Source organism: Pseudorca crassidens, chromosome 5 (assembly GCF_039906515.1).
Source record: "Pseudorca crassidens isolate mPseCra1 chromosome 5, mPseCra1.hap1, whole genome shotgun sequence".
In the NCBI taxonomy this organism is placed as follows: Eukaryota; Metazoa; Chordata; class Mammalia; order Artiodactyla; family Delphinidae; genus Pseudorca; species Pseudorca crassidens.
Window position 1 is genome coordinate 141,434,550 of NC_090300.1, and position 18,722 is coordinate 141,453,271.

The window sequence follows — 18,722 nt, forward strand, 5'->3', positions numbered from 1 at the left end:
GATTACGGCTCACTCCAATGACCTTATCTTGATTACCTCTGTAAAAACCCGCTCTCCAAATAATCTTGCATCATTTTGGTGTGGTGGAAAGAACATAGGCTTTGCAATTACACATGAGTTTAAATCTTGGCTTTACCACTTACTGGTGGTATGACCTTGGGAAAGTTATTTAATTATTCAGGACTTGATTTCTCACTGGTATAATGGGGAGGTAATGTTGCTGAGGTTTAGAGATACCCTAGAATGTGCTGGGTATGTGCAGGCTGTAACCATCTGTGATTTGGGGGTCTTTGCTTGTAGATGTTAATTTCTATGACAAGATATATTTGTAATACATCTGTCTGTGGACCTGATGGGAAGATTCTCAGATGAGAGCAAGGATTTAATCACTGAACCTGGTCAAGACTCAACTGGCATCTGTACCAGGGTCCTTCCTGCCTACATGTGTTCACGTGTTTGGGATCAGCATAATTCACAGGTTACTTTTTAGATGAAGCCTGTATAAAACCATTTTACGGCATTCCAACCTGGACATGACAGTTTATTGATCAACGTTGTTTAAGGCTGTCATACTGGGAGGAGGGATGGTGGTGGCGGTGGGGTGGAGGGGAGAAAGGGTGCAGCCTTCTTGATATGAAGACCAGCAATGCCTGCTATTACTGCATGATTATAAGCTCAAGATTCTGCTTCACCCTGATAACCTTTTGGTGGACTTGACTGAAGACAAGGGCACATTTCTTGAGACACTGTCATATTCTTTTCAGGTTATCTAGAAGACTACTTATGCAAGTTTCCTTCATTACCAGCAATAAACATTTTTTAAAAATAAATTTATTTGTTTTTATTTTTGGCTGCGTTGGGTCTTCATTGCTGCGCAAAGGCTTTCTCTGGTTGCGGTGAGCGGGGGCTACTCTTCATTGTGGTGCACGGGCTTCTCATTGCGGTGGCTTCTCTTGTTGCAGAGCACGGGCTTCAGCAGTTGTGGCTCACGGGCTCAGTAGTTGTGGCTCGCAGGCTTAGTTGCTCTGCAGCATGTGGGATCTTCCCGGATCAGGGCTCAAACCCATGTTCTCTGCATTGGCAGGCGGATTCTTAACCACTGTGCCACCAGGGAAGTCCCACCAGCAATAAAAAATTGAGTCAAATTTAATTTAGTGTTAAAGGTTGCAGATGCTTAAGTGTCCTGATAGAAGTGAAACTGTGGTGGATGGGGGTGGGTTTGGCGGTGGGAGCAGGGAGAAGAGAAGCAGGAGGGAGGAAGGAGTTGGTTGTATAGGTGGAAGTGTAAGTTTGGGCAGAGTCAAGATTGCAATCTCTCACCCTCAATAGGGACACTCTTCACCACTTCCTTCAAAACAATCAAGTTGAACGTGGACTTTAACTGCATTACTAATTTTGAAAAAGTCGGCACTCTAAAAGAACTTTTGATAGTCATGGCAACTTTTGATACCATGAGAATCAGTCTGAAGTAAGTTATTTGCCTACTTTTTGCCTAACTTATCTTAAGTTTAGTCTGGTTTCTTTCATGGCCTGTGCTAATTTGAATGGTTGCCTTAGTATATCAAGGTTCTGATAACTGTAGGAGGGAAACATTTGTTGGAAAAACTCAAGTGTCTTTTCTCCAGTCACACAGGATAGAGACCAGTATTTATAACGGGGTTGTTTTTCCTTTTGATTTGTACTAAAAGATTAAAAACATTTTATTTACTGGAGTATAGTTGATTTACAATGTTGTGTTAGTTTCAGGTGTACAGCAAAGTGAATCGGTTAGACACACACATACATCCGCTCTTTTTTTAGATTGTTCTCCCATACAGGCCATGGGGTTGTTTTTCTTTACACCTGTAAGATTGTATCTGCAGCCACTGTACTTATGAACGGTTTAAGCTTCAGAAAAAATTGATATGAACATTATCATAAGATTGCAAAAACAAGCTTAGAAATAAATCCATAAACTGGTGAATAAGAGTAAAATAATATCTATAATATCCTTTTTACCATAATATTAAATGCCATTTTACTAGACTGGTACAAAATATAATTTCAGACAGTGGCTGTCTACTAATTACACAGTAGCCAGCACAGCAGGGCTACTAGCATACCTAGGTTTTAATGCCTGGGGAGCACACCTCGCAATATTTAGTCAGGCAGAAGGTCTAGATAAAACAAAGATAAACCAAGGCCAGAATATTAATAAATTGTGGGCGGATCTAGAATCTGGAAACTGAGACGATACATGAAAAAGGAAATTAGGGAGTTGGACAAAGATACAGTAACAGCTTAAGACGATTAATTTTCGGGGAATTCCGACGGGGAAGGAAGGCTGTGCCCGGAAAGGCGGGAGGGGGGGTTGAAATCCGTGGGAATGCCTGGGAGAGCCTGCACAGCCTAAAGTTTTTATGATGGCTCCGTCCATAATTTCTGTACGCTTGCATTGGCCGCCTCAAAGACCGAGCGACAGGATTTAATCAAGGTGTCAGCCGCAGGGGCATCGTGAATACGGGCGAAGCGTCCGGAATTCCTGAGATGTCTGAAACGCGGAGGCGGCCTCTTCCCCACCCCCCGCCGCAGCCTCCGTGGGCATTTTCCGGCGAGGGGGGCACGCGAGCCCTTCGAAGAACAGCTTAAATCCGCGGACGTGCGCGGCTGGCGCGCTCCCCGGGGATGAAGGTGAGAACCCCCGGCCCGGGCGCGCGAGGGGTGGGTTCCCCGGGTCCCCGCGTGGCCTCAGAGTCCAGCCCCCCTCCCCCCGGAGCGGGCGGGGCTGCGGGCGCACGACGCGGAAGCGCTGGGCTGCGAGGGCGGTGGCGCGGGGCCCGCGCGCGCTCTGCGGGCCGCAGTCGGCGCGGGCGCGGCTGGCGCGGCGGGAGCGGGGCGGGGCGCGGCTGGGCGGCCGGGGAAGAGGCGGGCGCTCGCGCACAGGCCGGGCCGCCGCCTCGCCCCCCTTCCTCTTCCCCTTCCCTACCTCGGCCCGGCCATCCCCCTCTTCTCCCCTCCCCCGAGCGAATCACGCGCCCTCCTCTGACACTCGTAGCGGGCCCGAACTCCGAATTTATCCTTCACGTGACCTGAGGGGGTTGGGTGGTTGGTTGGGGACGAAGGGGGAGAGGGAAAGGAGGGAACGGAATCTGCCGTTGCCCGAGCAACAGGCCCCGCCCGCCGGCTTGGGGCCGGGGGGCGGGAGGAGGACGTCAGCACGTCAGCCGGGGTTTTGCGTTTTGATTGACAGTTGCTATAGCGACCGGGTCGGTCCGTCGCCATTTTGTTGGTTGGTTTTTTTTTAAACCCTTTCGCTTCCCGCCCGAATAATAATAAAAAGCCCCATTGGAGTGAGGCGGGGGTGGCGGCGGCAAGAGCGGCGGGGGGATCCGGGGAGACTGCTGCCGTCGCTGCTGCTGATCGCGGCCCGGGACGGGCTCAGGGAGCGGACACCCCGAGCGGGGGGTGCGGGCGCCGCCGCCGCCGCCGCTTCTGCTGCTGTTCCTGCTGCTGCTGTTGGTGCCGCTGCCGCCGCCGGCGAGCGGGCGGGACCGGTGTGAGTGTGAGAGAGTGTGTATGTGAGTGAGCGTGTGCGAGGACGAGTGTGCGTGCGTGTGTGTGTGTGTGTGTCTGTCTGTCTGTGCGGGGACTCGGGGGCGGGCGGTTCGGGCTCTCCTGGCGGAGGAGCCGCCGCCGCCGCCGCCGCCGCTCGGGCCCCGGCGCTTCTCGCTGCGCAGGTTTGGAGCGCGCGCCATTTTGTGAGATTTACAAAATCCTCCTCGGGAAGAAGCCACCGGCAGCGGCCGCGACTCGGCGCCCGGCCTCGCCGCCGCCGCCCTCCGCGCCGGCCCGGGCCTCGCGGCCCCGCCGCCGGGAGTCGGGGTCCGGGGACTGCGGTATTTGCCGGGGAGGGTGCTGTCGCCTCCCCGGCCCCGGGCGCCGCTGGAACCGCGAGCCGGAGAGAGACTGAGGAGGCTGCGGCTCGGCCGCGGAGCCGGGAGCGCCGGGGGCGGAGAGAGGAGGCCGGGGCGGCGCTGGCTGCGGAGGCCGCGGCGAGAGCGCAGCGGCGAGAGCCCGAGGCAGAGACTCACCGGAGGGAACGGCGCGAGCGCCCCGCCATCGTCCCGGTGAGTGTCCGGCCCGGCCCGGCCGCGGCCCCGCCCGGCCCGGCGCCCGGCTCCCCCCGCGGCCTGCAACCGGGCCCGTGCCGAGGCCGGCCGGGCGGGGGGAGGGACCTGCCATTTTAGGAGGAGGCGCCGCGGCCCGGGGCCGGCCGCCGGGGGAGGGAGCCCGACAGGCCCGGTCCCGGAGGAGAGGCGGGTGCGAGCGGAGGGAAAGTTGCGGAGGGTGGGAGATGGGGCCGCGGCCTCCCGGGAGCTCCCGGGAGCCGGGGCCTGGGGGCCGGAGAAAGCGCCAGACCTTCACTGGTCGCCCGAGCGAAGGGGAGGAGGTTGTCTTCCTCCTCCTCCTCTTCCTCCTCATCCTCTTCCCCCAGCTCCTCCCTCGTCCCTCCTCTTGGTCCCCACCAGTGTGGGAACGGCCGGGGTTCTCCGCAAGGACAATGCGCGGGTTAAGAAAATGGGGCTGGCTGCCGGGCTAGGCGCCGGGGAAGGTCGCGAGTCCGGTCCCCGCGCGGCCCTTTTGGGGTGTGTGCTGGAGCCAGGGCACTCGGCATGCTCCGAAGTTGTGCAGTGAGTGCAAGTGAGCCCGGCCACTCGAGGTGGATTGATGACTTGTTTAGCAGCGGGAGGAATTGGTGGCTGAGGATGCGTAAATTATAATTGATACGTGGGTATTGCAACGGAACTTCACAAGTCTGTTAATAGGCACAGACCCACTCTCGTTTAGAGACACCGGAGCTGCTGAATAGCTTCACACTTAGCGAAAGGCCCCTCCCGGGTCCGAAATAGTTAAAAAATGGCAGAATTAGTGAGTGAGTGACTCTGACCACTTCTCTGTGCCTGTCGTCCAACCCTTGGATGATGTGAATCTTGTAATCGAGGTGCAGTACTTGAATGCCAGCACCATTTGGTTCTTGAATTCCGCCCAAGTTGTTAGAAAATACATCTTATAACATTGTTTTCACACTGATTTAAAGATTAGGACGAATAGTGCCAGGCACTTTTCTTCAGGGCCTTATGTGTATTAAGTCGCTTATCCTCCCGGTAGGAACTGTTACCCATTTCACAGATGAGGAAACTGAGCGATGACTCATCCAAGGTCATACAGCTGGGACCAGGAGTCTGTAGCCAGCCTGGGCTCTTAATCACTAGGGTATAACTCATTATTGTAAATACTGGCAAATTTTGGAGCGATCTGTGTGTAATGACTCAGGATTCTAACCTAGAGCTTCTGTCCACGTATAGTGTTTTGCATGGAATTAACTTTGTGGTTTGCGGAAGCGGAAAGGAAAGGTTGAGGTGAGGGCCTCTGAATGAAACTAACTAGTCAGCTTCTGCCCCCCCGGCCCCCCCCCCCACCGCTCCCAGTCAAACTACGTAGACAATTTTTGAATGGAAGGAATTAAAAAATATTCTTCAGTGCGTTTTGTTCACACTTAAATTTAATTATAGTCATGTAAGTATTGATGAGTCATAAGAAAGTTTTGTGCAAAGTTATTTTTAGTTACTTTTTATCTTTGAACACTTAAGATTTTCTCTGTGATCCCTTACACTTTACATATACAAAGTATTTAAGAATGGATATATTTAATATTTTGGGGGCGTTTTCATAATTCAGTGGAATTACCTTTAGCTTTTGTTTTGTAAACTTCTTATATCTTGATAAGTTACGAGAATTTTTTTTCAGCTAGAGTATAAATGTGGAAAGAGAATTAAAATTTCAGGTGCTAAGATTTTAAACGGAAGATCATTTCAAAGAGACTTCAGTTATGAAAAAAGTTCACTCCGTTAGATTAAGATTTTTAGTATACATATGCCTTACACTTAAAGTGTACACCCAGCGCTTCTGGAGGATTTGCCTTGGAGTAGCAGTGATGTTTATGGTGGCTGTGCAAATTCATTTAGACTTCAGACCTTGCCAAAAAGTTGAGTCCTGTCAATGTCTACAGCAAGTTGTAATGTAAAACTGAGTATAAAAAGTTCATAAGAAGTGTGAGCTCAGAAGTTAATTATCCTGAAAGGAAGAGTCACTCCTGTGTCTGTAAGGTGAAGACTCACTCCTTTGAAATCTAAAAAAGATTATGGATTTGAATAGAATTAAGTGAGTGGATGGTCCTTATTGGTAGGGGTGGGAGATGGACTAAGTGATCTAGTGAGATCTTGTTTTTGTTTGGAATATGGAATTTAGGTTTAAGATCGTTTCTTACATTTCTTTTAAAGACTTTTTGGTGGAATTCAATGGAAACTTACAAACATACATAGTTACTGTGTCCTGGGGATTCAAAAATTGAGTTAATCCAGCCTCTTTTAAGGGCACTAACATTCAAAACAAATGAAGATGTTCCATTGTAATGCAGTGTCTTGTTTGGGAATGTAGATGTTAAAAAAACCCCTGCCTTAGAATTTTTTTCCTCTAGAATATTGTCTGATGTCTGCCCCTTAGTTTCATTTATGGAGATTTTTTTGTGTGTATGACTTAGAGATGTTGTGGTGGGGAGTGTGGTAAGTGCAACAACTGGTATTTAAAGAATTTACATAGGTTTTTGTAGAGCTACAAATCCCCATGAAACCAAATTTAAGATAACTTGTTATAATACGTGGTGAGAGTGACCTTTGGCATATGTTTTGTTTTGAAACTATGTAAAGAAAGAAGATGCTAATTTGTATTGAATCTTGGGTACTACTTGAAAACGAAACAAAAAAAAGGTTAGAAGTTTAGAATGCCCAGGGATGTTTTCACATGCATGTTTATGCTTGGCAACTATCTAGTCATGGGGAGAAAACTTGAATAGAAGTAACTTTATTATGAGTGAGAAGGGAATTAATTGCCTTCTACGTGATCTTAAAAATAAGCTTAATAGAAGAGGGGGCTTCATTTGTGACTTTATTTGTGGTAAGGTGTGTGCCAAATTTTCTTTGCTTTAACATTCACTTTTCCCTTGTCTCAAAGAACTTTCACATTTCCTACACACCCACCCCCACCCGCAAGCAGTTTCTCTTTTTATCCCCCCCCAGAAAAACTTTATCTCAACCCAGCAGAACCCCAAAACTTCCAGAGTCTTTATAAAGAACTTGATTTTTCTCTCCCAAAATTTTAGTAGTCTTAGAATTTTATTGTATTACTATCAGTAAATTTAAACTGTGAGTTAAGAATCACTATTTTTTGTTGAGTTTTTGGGTGGTTTTACCTCCAGATACTTGTGTGTATTTTCTGTTTAGAAGTAAAGATATTACTTGAAGCTATCACACATGATCACCTGAAACTTGACACTATCATACTTTGCCCTGTAAGGTGAAATGCATGACTTTATTACTTTCGTGTGAGCACCTTACATGTATATATAGTGGTTATGCTTTTGGAAGGGCTTCTTACCATATATCATTTTGACAATGGGCAACGTTTTGATGGCTAGAGAAATTATAGTAATTCATAACCCAAGGCGTGCACAGTTTTGGTTTAAAAATTTTGGGGGAAGGGGTTAAAATTTGTGGTTAATTACTTGGAAAAATCATCAAATTATTTTAAATTACTTAAAATTTCTCCCCAGTTGCCTCTAAATAAAGAAATCATTTGAAATCTTGCCTTATGTCAGTGCTATAATGTTAAGCTAGAGCTGTAAAGTTTACCATTGGTTATGTGAAAGTGAAATGTTGACTTCACATGACTAAAGTAATTAATTTAAGGCTCTTATTAGGCAAGAGACAAGTCTTGTTTCCTAACCTAGTGGCTACAGGCAGCCTTAGTTTCATTTTTTGGTATATGAAAACAAAATGACTTGGAAATATTGCATTGTATAAACCAGCTAAATGTTTTTAAAAAGTTTTGGTTTTGCTTTGAAATCCTACTTCCAGAGTTGTATAACAATTTAAAATTCTTTATTGGAGATAACTTATGGTACATTGAACATCTAAGATAATGTGGTTCCTTGTAGGCATACTTTTTGCTAATACAGAACCATTTTGGCTTTTCAGCAATTGATTCTTCTCCCAGAGCTATGTATCCTCTCTTCTAGAAGGTGACTTTTAAAAGTTTGTAATACTGTTAAAGTTTTGTTTGTTTGATGGACGTGTGCCCATATCTGATACATAGTGCATAATAGTTTAAAATGTATCTTTACTCTTGATGAATTATTTTCAGTTTTATCTCCCCATAATTGGATTGCTTGTTCAAATTGATTTTGTGGAGAGGGGCTTAGTGAACTGGTTTAACATGGAATGAAACTGGTTTCAGCATCACCTCTATTTTAAATAACATACCTGTTCATTAAATAATCCCCTTATTTCTCTAAGTATATAAAATTTCGACTGGAAAGAGTTTATTATTTTTTTAAGTTTTATGGGTATTTGTGGTTAAGGTTGGCAGTTTAGCACATGCATTTGGGTAAGAAGATGCTCAAATTGTGACATCTATCCAAAATCTGCTTGATAGCAAGTTAGAGATAGTAGCTGAGGAAGCATGATAACTGTGGAGAGAGTATTGGCCTGTGAGATGGTGCCAGGCAGAGCCTCCTGAGTCAGGCAGGTCTGGAATCTCAACAGGTCCTGCCACTCACTGGCAGTGTGGACTTAAGGCACAGTGATTTTGCTAAGTATCAGTTTTTTCATCTGTAAAATGGGGTTGATGATACTTACCATGGGGTTCTTGTGAAGACTGAGATAGCACACATACATTTCTTAATAGCTTTCTCCCTCTTTCCTCTTCTTCATTGATACTCATCTTTATGGTCTCAGCATAAATTCTACTTCTTCAGAGGCCTTCCCCCAAACTCCAGTCTAAGTGAGATTCCTTGGCCATGCATTCTTACAGACTCTGCTTTTTTTGACAGCCATCACTAAATGTTGCTATACAGTTATTCATATGTACGCGTAAGTACACGTACTCAGTTATTGTATGTCTCTCCCTCTCTCCACTAAACTGTAAGGTCCATCTGGACAGGAATAATTCTGTAACCCCAATGCCTGGCACATAACAGGTGTAGCTAAATGTACATGTACATGGAATGATGGAATGAGGAACCTGTGTGCCACATTCTGCCTGAGCACCATTCCTTAGTTCTGCAACCTTGGGCGAAGTAGCTTCTGAGCTTTAGTGTCCTGTATCCAGATGTGCAGAGCACCCGCTGCCTTGCCCAGGATTTTGAGAATGTGAAATGAGATACTGTAATGAGGTGTTCCGCAAAAAGCGTAAAATGTAAGTTGGTACAGTAGCAATAATTTCAGTAGTGAGATTACCCAAGAATTTATAATTAGAGTTTCAGCTTTACTGAGCTGGTAAGTAGCTGTTATGTAATATTTATTAGTAACTTAATCTTTCTATATGCATTAGTTGGAACACAAGATTGGACCTATGTTCTGACTAAATACAGTGGCTTAAACAAGGAGTTTACTTCTCTCTCATATAAGTAGCCTAAGGCTGATTGTGGTGGCTCCAAGATATAGGGGACCTTGGTTCCTTCTGTCTTGTTTTTCTATGCTTAAGGGGACACCATTTCCTATATAGTTCAAGACAGCTGCTCACCACATTCACAGTCCAGGAACAGGATGTGGGGAGAGGACATCCCCTCTTTAAAGACAAACCTGGAAGTTGCATATGTGACTTTTGTTCACACCCATTGGTCAGAACTTAGGTGGCCACATGTAGCTGCAAAGGAGGCTGGGATATGTGGTCTTCAGTAGGTAGCTGTTTGGCTGAAAATCTGTTTCCACTGAAAGAAGAGAATCGGGGGGTGGGGGGATTATGAAACATTGCCTGTCACACTTTCAAATGTTTTGGAAGAAACTTACAGAAATGAACTTTGAAAAGACAACTTATTGCACTAATAAGTTTATATTCCATATTTACTCTTTTGAGCAAATTACTCTTTTGAACTATGGTGTACAAATTGAAATAGACTATCAGTACATAGTATATAGAGTATATACATATGTAGTCAGATTAGAAAAAATGTAACTAAACTTCTAGTAGTGAAGGAATTTTGGGTCACATTATTTTACTATGGTGTTTTCTGGTAGAAACATGATTCTTGATTGCTTTGACTATTATATGTAAACAGTATTTGAAATCTCAGCTCTTGGATTTAGTTTTAGCAGTCCCCTTGACCGTTTTGTATGTATTTGTGCGCATATCCTCAGCAAGCAATACTAGGATATTGTGATTCAGTATCGCAATATCTTGTTAGGTTTTCAGTAAATGTTTGAATCACTGAAGTTGCAAGGAGGATGATAGCAGTGATATTTAAACATTTACTGTCCAGTATCTTCCTCTTTATTTCATGGGTTTGACAAAAGAGGAAGGTCTAGGATTCTTTGAACTAGCGTATAATTAGGTCAAGTAGAGACCTGAGGAACTAATGGGTCTCAAACAGTTTTCAGGAGAACTTGTCAAAGTTGTGGGATTCCCAAGCTCCGATACTTCTCTTTCTGTAGGTATGGGTGACACTCTAGAATCCCCTTTCTTAATTTGGACTCCAGGTAATCCTGATGCAGTAGAAACATTTTGAGAAACATAGACGTAGTTCATTTCTCATTTTAGAGAAGGAAAGGGATGCAGAGAAAATAAATGACTTAACCAGTGCCTCAGAATAAGCAGGTCTGGGGGTTCTTTGTTCTTTCTACAGAAGAGGGGACAGAGAATAGAGTACAACTGCATTTTTTTTTTTTTTGGCGGTACGCGGGCCTCTCACTGTTGTGGCCTCTCCCGTTGCGGAGCACAGGCTCTGGACGCGGAGGCTCAGCGGCCATGGCTCACGGGCCCAGCTGCTCTGCGACATGTGGGATCTTCCAGGACCGGGGCACGAACCTATGTCCCCTACATCGGCAGGCGGACTCTCAACCACTGCGCCACCAGGGAAGCCCTGCATTTTTGATTTTATAGGAAGATCTGTTGTTTTCAAATATGTTGCTATTTATGTGTGAGCTCATTGGTAGTGAATGGTTGGCTCACTTACCTGTCTTCTTAGCCTCTTAGAAGAATAGCCTGAGTTGGTCAAATAGTATTTAAAGGTGGGAAACTGAGGTTTTAATTCAGGTGTAGTTAGTGTTGGTGCTGTAGTGAGTAGGGTAGTGTATCTCCAGCGTTAGGGTAGATGACAGGTAGGTTTTGACCTGGCATGTTTAGAAGGAACAAAGGGAGGTCATGTCCTCAAATTATTACTTTCCTTTTCTTCTGGTTTGCTTGCAGTTCTCACTGTTGAATTCATTCCTTTAGATTAAGGTAAGAGCTGGATTCCCTAATTTAAAGTGGAAATATTCCCAGAGGAATATCCTTTATCTGTTATCAGGCTAACACTTTATTTTTATCATTTAGCTGGCTGTCATTTTAAACATTGGAGAGTAGCACCTGCACTAATAAGAGAGCTTTTTGGGACGGGGAGGGAAGGATAGGGCACATGTGCCCTTGCCCAAGGAAACCAAAGGCATGTTTGAGAAATGTCTGCTTGTGGTGCAGTCCTGGAAGGGTTCACGGAGGCTTCTCTGGTGGCCGGAGGTTGGTAGCATTAGACTGGCACTTGCTGGCCTTCTGTTGCTAAGAGTGTCCGTAATGGGACTGTGGGTAATTTTGCTGAGGACCACTGGGCTTGATGGAATACGGAGTCATTGGAGTAGGAGTGTTCTCTTTTTCTTAGTGTTTTTTCATCGTTTTAGGGCTCCTATTTGAGCAGTCTTATATCAGACATAAAAGGTATCATTTTGATCTAGAGAATTTTAGTTCTTAACAATCAACAAGTTATGTGTTCTCACGATTAAAAAAAAAAAAAGATCCAGCCCGGTAGAATGGTGTCACCTCCCCACCCCCTGTGCTCCATAAGTAATAGCTATTTAGTTTTTCCTACTAGAAATGTTCTATACATATAAATGTACAACTGTATATGTAAACATTTAGTATATACACGTCTGTTACAAAGCTGTCTATTTAGTGCGATCCTAATTTTTTTTTAGTGTGACATTGTGTGTGTGTGTGTGTATCCACTCTGTGTACTTAAAATCAAAAGCAAATGGGATCATGCTGAACACACAGTTTTGCAACTTAAGCTTCTTGATCATCTTAGAACTATTCCCATATCAGGTGGTAGAGTTTCCCTGTTTTTTTAACGGATGGGAAGTATTCCATGTTATGGATGCAGCACAATTGAGTCAGTCTCCATTAAAAAGCATTTAAATTATTTTCCCCTATCTTTGGTATTTTTAAACAATGCTGCAGTGTACATCCTTGTACATGTAACTTTTCTGTGAGCATTAGCCAGAGAGTATATATTTATAAGGGAAATTGCTGGTTCACCAGGTATGTGCACATTTGAATATGTATTACCAAATTGTCTTCCAGAAAGTAGCACCAATTCGTACTTCATCAGCAGTGTCTGAGAGTGTATAGTTTCCCAAATCTCACCAACACTGGTGTTATCTAAGCTTTAAATCTTTGTCAATTTAATAGGTGAATAGTGAAGTCTAATTGTTTGAATTTGCATTTCTTTATGAGTGAATTTGAGCATCTTAGTTGTACTGTAAGTCTTGTACATTAAATAACAAAGTATTCATTCTTTGTTGTTTAGTTAAAATTGTTCTGTGATTTTCCTGTATTTATTCTGTTGAATGAAAAACTGTTTTGATAAATTGTAAATGCTTATAATTGTACCTGCTTTGATAAATTGTAAAAGGGGCTTCTTGTTCCTCTTCAGCTGAGGAAACATTTGCCTGTCCTCTGTATAAGATATGTGAATTACGGCGGTAGAAACTTTGACTACAAAAGTAAATAAGGTTTGGTGACCTGTGCTGTTAGTGTTGAGACAGTTGTGTGTATACAGGCAAAATTAGCACAGGTAAGACCATGGCTGCTAACAATTAGAGCTATTGCCATACAAAGAACTAATTAGAAGAACGTGGGGAAGGCAGACAGATTGGGCATCTGAGCAGGCCTTGTGGAGGAGGAGGGATGGGAGCTTGGTCTCGAAGAATGGATGGGCTTTTTACAGTAGAACCTGGGGAAGTGACAGTCGGCTGGAAGAAGTCATATGGGCACCTGTGGTGGTGTGCCTGGAGTTTAAGAGCGTGTGTGTGTGTTTATGTGTGTGTGTGTGTTATGTTGGGGGAGGGATAGGAACAATTGCAGTGAGAAATGAGAGTTACGGGTCTTAAAAGGAATTTGAATTTGGGGCAATTGAAGGTTTTTTTCAGCAGGGCGATGATGGCAGATCCATGGGTTAGGGAGATGACAGCCTAAGAAGGAAGGTTTTGAAAGGCTCATTCTAGGTGTACAGGCATGAGGAATAGGAGAGGGAAAAACAAGACAGAGGGAGAGCCAAGTTTGGAACATGTTGAGTTCCTAATTATTTAATTTTCAACAGAACAAAGTGAATATTTCTGGATTCAAATAGCAACGTGACCCAGGTTTTGGAGATAGAGAGGAGAGAATTCAGCTTTGGTGGCAGTATAGTAAAGGCCATGACGAGTTGAATGACTGGCTGCATGGGACAGTTGAGAATATTTCCTGGTAAGGTCCTGAAGGAACTGTGGAAGAACAGAAGATAGAATTATTATTGTAGCTCAAACCTTACATTAGTGACAGGTGGAAGTAATTTGTAGCACCATTAAAAATGAGCTAAAAAATGGGGCAGTGGGAGAAGGCAGTGTTAGAAGCTGTGATTCTGGAAAGGAACAGGTTGTATCATAGTTCACGGTTTGAAAAGTATAGAGTAGTTAAACATGTGAGAGTTTAATTTATTCTGAGTGTCTTAGTATTTTCCTGAAAAATACCATATTCTGTTTATTTTCACATATGTCGTTATTGGGAGACCAATCATCTAAAAAGCATTTATCTTGTGAGGCAGATAGAGCTATTTATTGAGTACCTACTAGTGCCAAACATGGCACTAGGGCCTGGGAATCAATGCTGAAATAAAGCCCTCGCCGTGTGTGCCATCACGGAAGTTAGTTGTAGCGGGGGATCTTTAATAGCCTGCTCCTAATCCAGAGTAGGCTTAAGGACTCAGTCTAGAGTATACATGAATTTTCATTAAAGGGAACACAGGCTATGAAATTGAGTAATGTTTGATGTTGCTTTTGAAGGTCAAAATTTTTGTCTCCTTTTAAGAGTCCCTTTGACAGTTAATTTTAGGTTAAAGTTTATTTGGATATAAGTAGGACTGCTGTCTTTAAGACAGATACTGTCTGCTGAAAAATTTGTTCTGATTTGATCGTTTCTCCTTGAAAAAGAACAGCTGTCATCACAGTGGTGTGTTTTACTTCACCTTTACATCAAACACATTTTATTTATTTATTTATTTATTTATTTATTTATTTATTTATTTATTTATTTATGGCTGTGTTGCATCTTCGTTTCTGAGCGAGGGCTTTCTGTAGTTGCGGCGAGTGGGGGCCACTGTTCATCGCGGTGCACGGGCCTCTCACTGTCGCGGCCTCTCTTGTTGCGGAGCACAAGCCAAACACATTTATTTTTGAGAGACCTTACTGTGGTACAAAAGACTGTTTCATTAAAGTTTTCCAAAAGAGCAATGGTGAGAAAATTATTAGGATCTCAACATATTTTGCAATCTAATTTCAATTTTTGAATTTCCTTATAGTGGTTCTGTGGTACAGTTCAAAATGTCAGTAATGCTAGGTAAATTTACCTAAGAATTGGCCTGAAGGCCCACAGCTACTCAGCAGTACTGGAGTCAGCTATGCAAAGGGAAGAAATTGAAGACAGAAGTCTTAGGATTCATGGGAGATGTTTGGAAGAAGGCTGTTTGCTGAATAAGATAAAGATACATCTGAAGTAAAGGATGTGGGCATATAGGGAAGGTCAAGGAATAAAATTCAATAGAATGGATAGAAATGGAGGAGAGATTTGAACAAATGGATGAACAAGAATTCTCAGTTCTTTAAAAAAAAAAAAAACCTCTTTAATGATTTATTGTGACTTCTAGGGGAAAGACTAGACTAGTCATAGGACCCCCTACCTGGATGATCTGGCTCCCGCTGACTTAAGCCGTCCTGCCTCCCATGTCTTTGCATGTCTGCTTCCTGGGCCAGCCATCATCCCTTCTTTGTTTTAGTTAACTTCTTTTCCTCCTTCATTTTCAGTTCAGATATTACTTTGTCAGGGAAAGCAGAGTCCTGTCCTAGTCACCTCTTCTTTTTTAATATCTCATGTCTCCCTGTACTTTTCTTTCACAGTGCTTATCACAGTTGGTAATTTTTTTAGTGCTTGTTTTATTAATACCCTCCAGAGAGCAGGCGCAGTGGTGTCTTGCTTCCCCTTGCATTCTAAGAGATTGGCAAGTGTTTGGCGTATGGTGAGTACCAAATAAACATTTGTTGAATGAATCAGTGAACTACGTTTTGGTCTTTACTAGTTGGTCTCAAGGACCAAATGATTACATAAGGGGAATGTACATTTGGAGTAAGAGTTGGACAGGGAGTATGGGAGCCTTGAAGAAGAAGAAGAAAGGTGAATCCTGTCTTTTTAAAAATAAGCTTGGAAAACTATGTAGTCAGTAAAAAGACCAAGTTATTTACTCATGGATTAATTTAATCAGTGCATATTGAAATACCTACTAGTTGTTAGAAGTTCAGTGTTGGTATTAACGGAGTTGAAAGATTGTGTCTTCTCTATTAAAGGAGTACATAATTTTACTAGTTTATTGAAATAGATACAGTTTTTAGTTTCATTTGGAATGGTTTTAAATTGTGGAGGGAATCAGGCTGGATGTTCTTTATGATTCTTAGCCAGCAAAGTGAGGTTCATTCAGCAATTATATCTGGAATGTCAATCCAGCATTTGCAGTAGCTCTCGGGTTCACATTTAAAATAAGCTCTAGCTTTGACGTCATTTAAAAAGTGATAGAAGGGACTTCCCTGGTGGTGCAGTGGTTAAGAATCCACCTGCCGGTGCAGGGGACATGGGTTTGATCCTTGATCCGGGAAGGTCCCTCTTGCCGCAGAGCACCTAAGCCTGTGCACCACAACTACTGAGCCTGTGCTCTAGAGCCCGCGAGCCACAACTGCTGAGCCCACGTGCCACAACTACTGAGGCTGCATGCTCCACAACAAGAGAAGCCGCCGCAATGAGAAGCCCGTGCGCCTCAATGAAGAGTAGCCCCCACTCGCCACAAGTAGAGAAAGCCCTTGCACAGCAACGAAGACCCAACACAGCCAAAAAAAAAGTGATAGAAAAGTGAAGAAAGTGGTTTGGATGCGTTTTGGCTTTACTTTTTCTTCACATTTGGACAACAGAACAGGAAGAATGATTGAGGGAAAGTTCGTTGATGGATTTTCAAAAGAATTGAGTCTTGTAGTTAGAAAATTACTGAAGCTTTTGATCTTGTCAGGTGAATGATCTTTTTAAAAGCTTAAAAGGGACTTGTTTTAAAGTAGTTCTGAAACCTTTCTCGGGGACTAGTTTCTGTAGTAAATATTTAGAAAAGCAAATATTCAGATTTTATGTTTTGGCTCTTTGCCTGGCCCCTTGCCAGGCCCTTGGGACGTAGTTGTGAGTTAGATGGACATTCATGGTCCCATTCATGGTCATGAAGCTCTTCAGTATGGTTAGAGTTCACTGTAGAGAACTCTAAAGGAAACTTGGCTTGATGCTTCCATCATCCAGCTATCCATTTGTCCATCTATTTATGTATTCCTTGAACTTAGTTCTGGTGGCAACATGTTAGACTATATTGTTGCTTCATTTCTGATAACAAAGGGGCTAAGGGGGATAACGTTTATAGTACCAATGTAAAGTAGAAACTTGGATCTTCAGCTTGTTGGCACTGGCAGATTTTTTTTAAAAAAAGATGTTCATGTAAATCAGTGAGTTTCTCTTATTAAAAAATAAACTATTTAATAATGGTAATATTATTAAATAATGCTAGTATTGATTGCCTGCTATGGGCCAGACTCTACATATTCATTATTAGTTATTTTAATATTATCAGCAGCCCTAGAAGGTGGTGGATAGTATCTGTTTATAAGTTAGAAAACTGAGATGCAGGGAAGTAAATTTGCTTAAGGTTAATCATAGTAGATTGCTTATGCTGCTTCCAGGTAATAAAAAACCCAGTGAACAGTTATGGGCCCTAAAGTTAAACATTGAGATAGAAAAGAAAAAGGAGCATAGAGCTTCTATAACCCATTAATTGAAGAAATAGATAAAAGTTCTGGTATGCTGGGATTGATGCTTTGTGCTACTGGTTCATTAGTCTTTCAGATAATTAACCAGAACATCTAATCGCTTTCTATGTTTGGGGAATTCTTTCCCTTAAGAATCTTGGTGGGTGGTAGACGTCTTTCATTACGAAAGCCAGTTGCTCACTTTCTCTGCATTTTTGGGGGGTTAGGATGCAATCATATGACCTGGGACCTCCATTCCACTACCTCAGAAGCCAGTGATTTGCAGAAGCAGGCACTTTGCAGAGTCTGTGTTCTGCAGTGCAAGGGGGATGGCAGCTGCGGCTCTTCTGGAGGCAGTCAGTGACAGATCCAGTTGTAGCATTTAGTTCCGGGGTCAGTGGTATCTCTACAAATCACAGGGACCGAATCCTGTGTTGTCTCCACCAGACCAGATCTGTGGTTTGAATTTTCGGTGTTCTTGGTTATGTAGCCTTCCAGCCTGGCCCTCCTGGGGTTTTCTGTGAGTTGCCTAATACACTTTAATAACTTCCTTTACAGTTTCAACAAAGGTAGAGTTAGTTTCTTTTGTTTGCAACCAAGAACCTTTACTCAGATGATACTAATTATGACAATAGACAATTCTAAGGAACTCTGTGGTCAGGGTTACCTGTATCTAGATTAGAATTTACTAAGTAGAAGAGTTCACAATATATATTAAGTGAAATACTCGTAAAACAACTTTGCTTATTGATTTAATGAATTTGCTGAATTTGAGTGCCTGTTCTAGTCCAGGATATGTTCTAGGTGTTGGAGATACAGGAGTGACAATGCAGGTAAGATCCCTGTACTCACAGAGCTTACGTTCTATTGTGAAATGTAGAATAAGCAAGAAAGCAAATAACATAATTGACCAAGAGTGATACATATCATGATAAAAATAAAGACAGGATAATGTGATAATGATGTGTGTGTGTATGTTTAGGAGTTGTATCTTATAAAAAAAAAACATTTACTTTAAAATTGTTGTCAGGAGTCATGACTTCTGTTTTTGACTATGGGGCAGTAACATTCTGAATTTACCCTCCAGCTAGGAAAGTGGACAAAATACATGGAACAACTGTTTTCAGATATTAAACAATAGGCAGTGCAGAACCACGATCCCTAACAGATGGGAAACAAACGAGGAGGTCCTGTGATGGTGCACCTTTCTGCCTGGAGGCAGATCTCAGTGCAGGGAAGGAGATCCCCAAAAAAGCCAGTGAGTTGAGGAAAGAAAGATTGGAGTTGGGGGAGGCCAAAATGGTTCTGATTTGAGGAGCAGAGTTCTGGAAAGAAGGGAGTTATGCAAAGAAAGAGTTCCATAAATCTTCTTAGTGGTCCCCTTAAATGTTGACTGAATGCCAATGTGTGGTGCATGTGTAGGGTACAGTTTTATGAAGGAAACATTTCTGGGGAAGGAATCCACTGGGAAGCTGTAAGCAGAACAATTTTCTGAGCTCACCCAGGGCTGGAAAATATTTG

At 43.3% G+C, this 18,722-nt stretch overlaps 1 protein-coding gene across 5 annotated transcripts in view; it reads left to right on the forward strand.

The window, feature by feature from the left end:
- Positions 1-2,243: 2,243 nt before the first annotated feature.
- Positions 2,244-18,722, forward strand: part of DYRK1A (dual specificity tyrosine phosphorylation regulated kinase 1A) — a 145,667-nt gene continuing 129,188 nt past the window's right edge. Inside the window, exon 1 of one of the 5 annotated variants that reach the window (XM_067739490.1) lies at positions 2,244-2,670. The gene's annotated coding sequence lies outside the window, so the exon portion shown is untranslated. Of the gene's footprint in view, positions 2,671-3,230; positions 3,269-3,978; positions 4,107-18,722 lie in introns of those variants that run through there. The other 4 variants (XM_067739484.1, XM_067739486.1, XM_067739489.1 and 1 more) reach the window with 4 other exon arrangements.